This window comes from Petromyzon marinus, unplaced genomic scaffold, assembly GCF_048934315.1.
Source record: "Petromyzon marinus isolate PM22_M1 ecotype Great Lakes invasive population unplaced genomic scaffold, UKy_Petmar_22M1.pri1.0 PM_Scaffold_2, whole genome shotgun sequence".
Lineage (NCBI taxonomy): Eukaryota > Metazoa > Chordata > Hyperoartia > Petromyzontiformes > Petromyzontidae > Petromyzon > Petromyzon marinus.
Window position 1 is genome coordinate 3313149 of NW_027423168.1, and position 8318 is coordinate 3321466.

At 48.1% G+C, this 8318-nt stretch overlaps 1 long non-coding RNA gene across 1 annotated transcript; it reads right to left on the minus strand.

Moving 5' to 3' along the window:
- Positions 1-2905: 2905 nt before the first annotated feature.
- On the minus strand, positions 2906-4609 carry LOC142922892 (uncharacterized). The gene is made up of 2 exons (XR_012940401.1): positions 3893-4609; positions 2906-3498 (listed from the first exon to the last, which is right to left on the minus strand). It is a non-coding gene; the product is annotated as an uncharacterized LOC142922892 (long non-coding RNA).
- Between the last annotated feature and the right edge of the window lie 3709 nt (positions 4610-8318).

Sequence of the window (8318 nt, forward strand, 5' to 3'; positions counted from 1 at the left end):
AGGCTAAAATAAGCTCCATTTTTTGTATAAGAGCCCGATAAACAATAACCCCATCCATAGACTGAGGAAGAGAGGGAAGAGCCTGAACAAAGGGGAGGAGATTACGACGGAGATGGGTTGGAGGTGGAGAGAAGGGGAGAGGGGAGGCCGTAAAGGCAGCTGCACATTCAAGGAAAGCGGTGTAGAAAGAGTTGAACGGGGACATGGAGACAGTAGAGACAAGGGTGGAGAAAGAGGAAGGGAGGATCTTTCAGTGCTCGCTACAGGAAACCCACAAAACTGAATTTCCTAAACTCGTGTCGCCTCGGTGACAGCAGCACCACCAACGTCACAGACTCACGCTCCCCAAATCGACAATACCATCTCCATTGCCGACCAGCCACGAGATGGCTGCTCTCAACACCTCGGTCGTGGTGTAAGCAGCAAAAGACTTCCGGCTGGTGAGCAACCGGCCATTGCGAGGGTTGGAAAGAAACTGAAGCACGGGGCGACTCCCACAACCTTCGGGTATTTCCAAACTGGATGACGTCTTGGGATGAAGCTAGAAGTAAGCCAAATCTGCACTCAATAAATGGGACAAATATTCCAGAGAAGCCTCCAGAAATGTCACAGGAGGCTCGGGTGTGAGAAACCAGACTCCATGTGGGGTCCTCCAGACCTTTGCCCTCCAGTTCATCAACATTTGTAAAAGCAGGACGTCTCAAAGGTACGTAGCATGGGTGAGGTAAGAGGTTGAGAACCACGTTCCGAGATTAGGCGCTTTGACAGGTTGGGGTCCGAGTTAACGTTTAATGGAGCTCACCCTACGACATTATGGATAGAAGGGTAGTGTGCCGGCACAATCCGGACACCCTGCTACACCGAAACACTCTGCTGCACCAAACTCCCTGGTACAGCTAAACACTGGCACGATTGCGCTCAAATACACACAAACTCTCGCTCGGCCAGTTGGTACACAGGTTGTCAGTTGTGGGGGACGCGGGCCCCCGGCTCCCCCCCCCCCGGGGGAGGGCTGATCTCGGGAGGGCTGCGGGCTCCGGACTCCTCGTTCGAGTGAGAGCAGCCGCTACTCGACTCCTCACTCGCGGTGAGAGGGCTGCCGCTCTCCGGCTCCTCTCCTCGCGCCGCAGCCCCTCGGGTCCGCGGGTCCTGTTTGTGGGGCATAGCTCGGGGCTGGCACGTGGCTGCCTGGAATCAATCCGTCGCTTCTCAGCCACTCAAACGCGATGTCTCCGCTCACACAACCCCGCGCACCACTCACACGAACTGAACGGGGGGTCAGGGGTCAGAGGACAATGACGTCCTTCGCACATGCGTTGCCGCCGATGCAGGGCAATGGAGATTGTTTAAAGGACTGCGGGGCGGGGATTTGGAGTCAGTTTTAGAGCGACACACCAATCGCACTCGCGGGACGGGGGGGTCGGGGGTTAGAGGGCAGGGACGTCACTCATACACGCATAGCCGATTGGGGGGCTGTATTGGAGATTATTTAAAGGGCTGTGGGGGCGGATATTCGGGATTGGTGTTAGCCCGCAGTCACGAAAGCTTTAAATCGAAATTTATGTTAAGTGTAATGTGTTGGTGTTAATAAATAGTGTTGCCTCCCAAGAAGTTGTGTGCGCCTATCTCAGCCCATTACATATAAGTGTAGACATGATTATGTAATTCTTGTGTTCATACAAGGGTAGTGACACAGCGCTGACTGCTGTCCAGCAGCGGCAACTGCAGTGGAAAGTTTGCACACACGCCGTTGAGCATATATACGGGTATGCCGGCCGGGCAGAGGAATTGGGGCAAGGGTCATGGAAGACCTCATAGGGAAGCCTCTGGAACCCTCTGGTCGGTTCGAGAAGGGAGGCGTGGATAGGGCAGAGCCAAGCCGCGCCGAGTAGAATATAGAATATAATATAAGCAGCGGAGAGCGAGAGCTCCGGGCTGCCGGTTCTGGGAGTGGACTCGTCTCATCGTCGCTGTCGTTGCCACCGCATTCGCCCAATCATTGCGTGGCCAGACAGTAGCTGGCCTTCTCGGTCGACGCCGTCGGTGCAACACGGACAGGGTCGTGTCTAGGCCGGGCTCTATGGCAACGTGGTCGAGTGAGGCCGGAGTTGGTGTGAACAAGATAATAAAGAGACGATGTCTCCTGCAACTACCTCGTCTTCGACAGTGTGTGCGACACACACCACACGTCGGAAGGAGAACACTTCACAAGTATAAATGCTGCCTGTGTCAGTCGAGTCACATTTGCTCTAATTTATTTTGGTGACCTAAGACAGGAGAAGCAAAATGCACTTCTTCAGGAAGTGATATTTTTTTCATAATGCAGAGGCTGTGCCTGATACACATCTTTCATGTGTTGTTTGGCAACCCTGGTGCCCAGTAAACGCCATATGGCCAGATCTTTGCATTGAATTCCAAGTATTAATTCCTCCATACTTGTGCACAGTTGAGTTTTTATTCCATTCCCTTCATGAACCATGTCTTTGAACTTTACATCATAGTAAGATAGTACATGCCGATGAATAATTAATAGATGCTTGAAAACATCTATCCCCAACCATCTGCCTGTGTTTGGCCTAAAACCCAATCACCCAGAATGCCCAAATTCACCTTACATACTCTAGGAATGTAAGCAGGTTAATGCTTGGATATCCATCACAATCATCACCCCCAAATGTGAAGACATGTCACGAGACTCGCTGACTTTTCTTAAAATACTTGAGAAATACAAATCATAGCTGAATATTTTCAATTCCATGTGTATAAGCCTTTGTCTCAGATTTATTGTAAAATAAATATACATGTACAATATAAACATTCAAATATCAGAAAATATTTAATGTATGTTGAATTTCTTTCACACTGTACATAACCAATCATGCTAAACAAGACATGATAAAAACAATCCAAGTCATGGGTTGCATACAATATGCAACTTTGGTTTATTGATTACAAGTTACATAAAAGGTTCTGAAATTTTACAATACAGGTATAGTGCAATCTAAATAAGCAAATGTACTTTTACAGTGATTTCCCAAATGTTTATAACTACACAAATACTAGCATGTATGTTCCCAATAAAGTAGTCACCTTCCAAAATGGCTAAAACCAAAATAAGTTTAGTTGTGCTCACAATATTTTTCACGTATCCGTTCTCTTTCAAGTGACATTTGAGTCTGCATGGATTTGCTGTGCAAAATACTGCTGCAACCATTCACTAACTCCAACCCTGAACGAACTTCATCACATTTTTCCAATACTTTGTTGTGGCACTGCCATTAACAGGGCAATTACTGTGCCCCATGGGCCCCACAAGTAATTGCGATTCACACCACAGCACCTGAAGTACCATTGATGTTTAACAACCATGAATTAGCAGGACCAAGCGAACGTATCCTTCTGAGTACAAACCTCGACCACCGCCTTAAAATGCAGCCATCCTTGTTCTCCTTGATGGTGTCAACCAGCTCTTTCAGACGCGACAGGTGGTACACGGCCCTGAGAAGAGACACGATTGAGAGAAAATGTCTTGGTTAACTTATTATCATGGTGGAAGCCAGAAAAATCTCACCAAGTCTCAGGCGGGTTTGGCAGTGATATTTTGCAAATTTCATCAGCGAGTGGTATGTGAGAGGAAATCGGAGAACCCGGTGAAAACAGAGGGAGTAAAATGCAAAACTCCGGATATAGATTCAAGATTCCATTGCTGTATTACTAACTCCTGGTTACCTAGCAGCCAAAATCTATAATATATGCTATTACCAAATAGTCTCCCATCCAAGTAATAACCAGGCTTACCTGCTTAGCTTATAACATTCATAATCTGACATCATACTTAGAGGCGGTGCAGCCTCTATGCTGTGCGTGAGTGTGAATATAAAGATAAATTCACAATGGCGTGGAGGGGTTTTCCCAGGGACGATCAGCCCCTAGGAAGACGTCCGTGTTGAAGCTGCCCGGGGAGGGGGCCTCCAAGCCGAGGGATTCCAACTCCATGCGCGCCCTGCTCAGCAGCTCCTCCAATGAGGCTGTGCATCAAGAATCACGCATCGCACGTCACAACCACAAGGGTGGCCGCTCAGTCGTCTCTGTGAGAAAAGACTGAATATGTACCTGAAAACATATGAAATGTCATCTGCTATATACAGACTATATATATACACACACACACACCTAGGGATCTAAGGTCCTCTGACACGGGCTCCTCGTTGGCTACATTCGTAAGGCCGGAGATGTCCAAATCTTTGAGCCACTCTGGGTACTTTGGTCTGCTTTGCGGGCTCTGAGCGGCACCTGCTCTCTTTGTGCTGGTATCCGTCTCGTGGCTGCTGGTCTGGGAGTCCACATCGCAGTCACGCAGCCAGGCCGGGTACCTGAGCTCAGGAATGCTCGTGATCCCCGACACATCCAGCTCATCCTTTTGGCTTGTCAACCACCTGGGATAGGTACTTGTCGCACAGCCGCCGTTCGGCAAGTGCTCACGCCTAGTTGCTTCACTGCTCCGTAAGTACAACAAAACATTCTTCTGGTTAGAAAAGAAATAATTTTTGGGCTTTGCCGACTCATTTAATGGCATCAGGGCCTTGTTGCTTCTCGCTGTTGAGCTCAACCGTTCAGTTGGCTTATTGCCCCTCACCAATGATGCGCCGAGGCTGTGCGCGGTGACCCCGAGAGATGACCGCTTGCCTCTGTGCGACACTGCGAGGTCTCGGTGGGCGCCAGGCGAGCGGAACAAGGACTTGGAGGAACCGTCAACTGGCGCCTCTAGGAGCTGGTCCGTGGTTAGACTGACCGTCGGGCTATAAGCCATGACCGCTGCAGCGCAGCAGTGAGGCTGCACGTGCCCGAGATGAGGTCCTCCACAGGCAGCATGCCACCTGCAATGTAAGACCCACAGACATTTTACTGGTACACAATGAATTTGCTCTCCCCTAGATTCCTTGACCCCTGAACGGCAATCCTGCAATGTTGCCTTACTTTGCACCATCAGTAACTAATGATGTTATCCATTTGTGGAGTTTGTGAGAATATGGGATAAATCAGTGCATGAGCTGTTATTGTTTAAACTTCAGATGTGTCCAGTCTAGGATCTGCAAATTTTGACACAAAGGTTGGAGGATCACTTAGATTTCACAAACTTTACAAACGCAATAATCAGTGAAGTTGCTGGAAGATGACAGGAGAAAGAAATGCATGCACCGACCTATCTGTTCAGACCTATGCTATCCTCTCATATGCGTGTGCTTACTGTGGATAGTTTTCTCTGACATAAAATCAACTCATTAATGGAATTTGCCAAGCATCCCAGTGTGGGACTCTCACGAAAATGTATCTTTAGACCTTATTAAGGGTTTTTTTCTAGGGGAATTACATTACATTCATGATAGCATAATTGACAAGCACCCAGTACAAGCAAATAAATGGGGTTCTCCTCTCCAATTATCCCCCCTCCAGTCAACTAGCTTCGATACCTTATGAGACCTCCTTTGCCAGTAACAAGATATAGTAATAGGTTTTTACCCTTTTATCTCGCACAAAAACTGACACCTTTATACAAGGGATCATGTTTGCGATAACCACAACGCAAGTAGTCAAAATGCAAACAAGAAGACGCTAAGAATAAGAAGACGCCTTTTTGCGTCTTCTGGTCCAACACCAGTGGAGACTGGGATCTCAGAAAAGCCATCTCGGGTGTGGACCAATCAAATTCAAGGGCAGTGCATATTATCAGAGTTGTCTTTTTTGTTTGCATTTTGACTACTTGTGTTGTGGTTATTGCAAACATGATCCCTTGTATAAAGGTGTCAGTTTTTGTGCCAGATAAAAGGGTAAAAACCTATTACTATAGCTTCAATACTATTGCACCGCGTGCACACTCGATAGCCACTCGAGTGCAAGCACCACGGAGCGATTCCTCGCGTGGCGAGAGGCGCAACCCACCCTCATCCACACTGTGCATCCTCCTCTCCTCCGCGCGTCTCCGCTCCGCCATGCTGCGCGGCGCTGTGCTCTGCACGTATCCTGGGTGGCGGTGACGCACAGATTCCGCTCTGCTCAAAGTCCTCGATGTAGGCGTCCAGCGCACCGCTCGCCTACGAGCAGCACTGCTCTCCGCACACCACAGGGCTGCGCTAGCCCCCGCTTCCGGTCCGGAGCAGCGTGCTGCCCAGGCTGCCGCGAGGGCTTGTGTCCGTCACCGTGCTGTCGCCCGAAGGGCTGTTTGTCTCACCACCGTTGCAGTACATTTTGTACGATTTGGGATGCCTGGACCGGATGGGGCCAGGGAGAGGAATGGCTGTGGCTACAAGGTCACCACTGGTCCTGGTATGGGGGGCACCATGAGGAGCTGCTGTGTGCGGAAAGTGGGTCCGCTGTCGCAACGCGATCGCATGGGCCAGTGTCGACCACTTCGCGTTAGGTCTCTTAAGCTACTGTGGCTGTTGTCCTTTTTTCAACAAAAATTCCAGCCTTTCCCATGGTTTCCTTCATCACACCTGCAAGCTCTATGTACAATTGAAGTGTCATAAATGCACTACCTGCCTACTACTACATTATGAATGATATACATTTAAGAATTAGCTGGAGACAACTCCATGTTTAAATCACACTGTATTCAAAAGAGAAGGCTTAACATTTAACATTGGTTAACGTTTGGCATGCACACCTGCATATAAAAAAATTACCGTACTACTAATACAATGAATGCTAAATATTAAGTGGTATTACAGTAGTATGACTACTTATATTTATATATTATCGCACCTCCGAAGAGCACGGTTGGCTTTGTACGATGCGAAAGAGGTTCAACACACATACAGAATACAATACTTTCCGAGCACATTATGCGTACCGAACCTCCAAGTTCCTTACCCTACCCTGAATAAGAATGTGTGCGGAGTACAGCTCCTTTTTAAATCCATTGCTGGCTGACAGCTGTCCCATGCTATGCAGCTCCCAGGGGGAGGGGTTATTTACCATACTTCACCACGCTGGTCAGTGTGAGTTTGGTGATGGCAGGGGGCTATAGAAGTGCATTACAACCATGTACTGAATATTGCTGCACTGATGGCAGGGGGCTATAGAAGTGCATTACAACCACGTACTGAACATAGCTGCATTGGTGGCAGGGGGCTATAGAAGTTCATTACAACCACGTACTGAATATTGCTGCATGGATGGCAGGGGGCTATAGAAGTACATTACAACCACGTACTGAATATTGCTGCACTGGTGGCAGGGGGCTATAGAAGTTCATTACAACCACGTACTGAATATTGCTGAACTGGTGGCAGGGGGCTATAGAAGTGCATTACAACCACGTACTGAATATTGCTGCACTGATGGCAGGGGGCTATAGAAGTACATTACAACCACGTACTGAAAATTGCTGCACTTGTGGCAGGGGGCTATAGAAGTACATTACAACCACGTACTGAATATTGCTGCACTGGTGGCAGGGGGCTATAGAAGTACATTACAACCACGTACTGAATATTGCTGCACTGATGGCAGGGGGCTATAGAAGTGCATTACAACCACGTACTGAATATTGCTGCACTGGTGGCAGGGGGCTATAGAAGTACATTACAACCACGTACTGAATATTGCTGCACTGGTGGCAGGGGGCTATAGAAGTGCATTACAACCACGTACTGAATATTGCTGCACTGATGCTCGCCACGTGAGAGCCACACAGCAGGACAATGCTATACTGTACAATATTGAAATGATTCTCCTACAAATACTAAACATTATTGTCTTAACAATCAATACTACTTTTAACATGAACAATAACTAATAAATGCACGCGTAGTAATCGCCGTGCTAACCCTTAGCGTGCAATGTGAGCAGAACTTGTGTTGTAAGTCGTACCCAGTCCATTACCGTGCCACACACTCCCATTAACAAACCAACGACATTTACTGAATGTCCTCCTCCTTTACACGGCACAACCAGACAACACTTTGCACACCGAAGTGTCCAAGCCGCGTGCTGAGTGAAGCAAACCCCATTCAATTCTAGATTTAAAGCTTTCGTGACTGCTAGGATCCACTCTTTGGTTCTATTGGGTAAAGTCACGTAGGTGAAAATTGTTATTTTATTTTCACCTACGTGACTTTACCCAATAGAACCAAAGAGTATAAACCCCATTCACTCTGCGCTCAGCGTTCAACAAAGTTGAACCTGGCTCGCCCTCACGCCTGCCCATCTCTCTCCGTCTCTCACCGGAGATTATTCCATTGATCGTCTTCGCCTTGCCGTCCAGAGATCCGTGTGGATTATCCGTGAGGGTAGTTAAAGGTCGCGGTTATTCGGAG